The sequence below is a fragment of the Triticum urartu genome, chromosome 3A (genome assembly GCF_056163025.1).
Source record: "Triticum urartu cultivar PI428250 chromosome 3A, HENAU_Tu73, whole genome shotgun sequence".
Classification (NCBI taxonomy): Eukaryota; Viridiplantae; Streptophyta; class Magnoliopsida; order Poales; family Poaceae; genus Triticum; species Triticum urartu.
Window position 1 is genome coordinate 100,409,523 of NC_141875.1, and position 697 is coordinate 100,410,219.

Here is a 697-nt window from a genome sequence, read left to right on the forward strand (position 1 = left end):
TGAAATCACCCCCAATTAAAAGACGAATATTGCTGGCTTCAATCTTAATCGAAAGTTCATCCAAAAAAAGAGGTGCAAGCGAGTGATCCGCGGGGCCGTAAACCACCATAATTTCCCACAAAGTGTTCAACTGATGATGATGAACCACACAGCTAGCCCAAAAAATGCCATGATCAAAAGCAATGAAGTCAAACACGTCCCGCTTGGACCCAATCAAGATGCCCCCAGAATGACCCGAAGTAGGGAGAAAGTGCCAGTCAAACCTATCCATCCCAGCCAGCGCAGAAAGTTCAGAAGGGGAAAAGGATTCCTTAAACGTTTCGACCAACCCTAAAATGTCAATATGTTCACCACAGACCAAGTCATGAATCTGGTCTCGGCGTCCCCTAGCACCGAAACCACGAATATTCCAGAAGAGAGCTCTCATTTGAAGGAAAGGTTTTTAATACGAAGACTCGATCTGCACGGGGCCACACAAGGCTTAAAGCGCTTGGAGCGAGCGGTCTTAACAAGGGCAGGGGATCAGACGACTGGCCACAACCATTTGTCGCATCAACCACCCTGGACTGGCCGTGAACCCCAGTAGGGCCAGCAACACTCGCGGCCTCCAAGGCCCTAGCAATAGCAGCCTGGGCTGCCTCATTGGCTCTAATGACAGAAAGAAGGTGAGAAGGAGAGCCCATCCCCGGATTAGCAG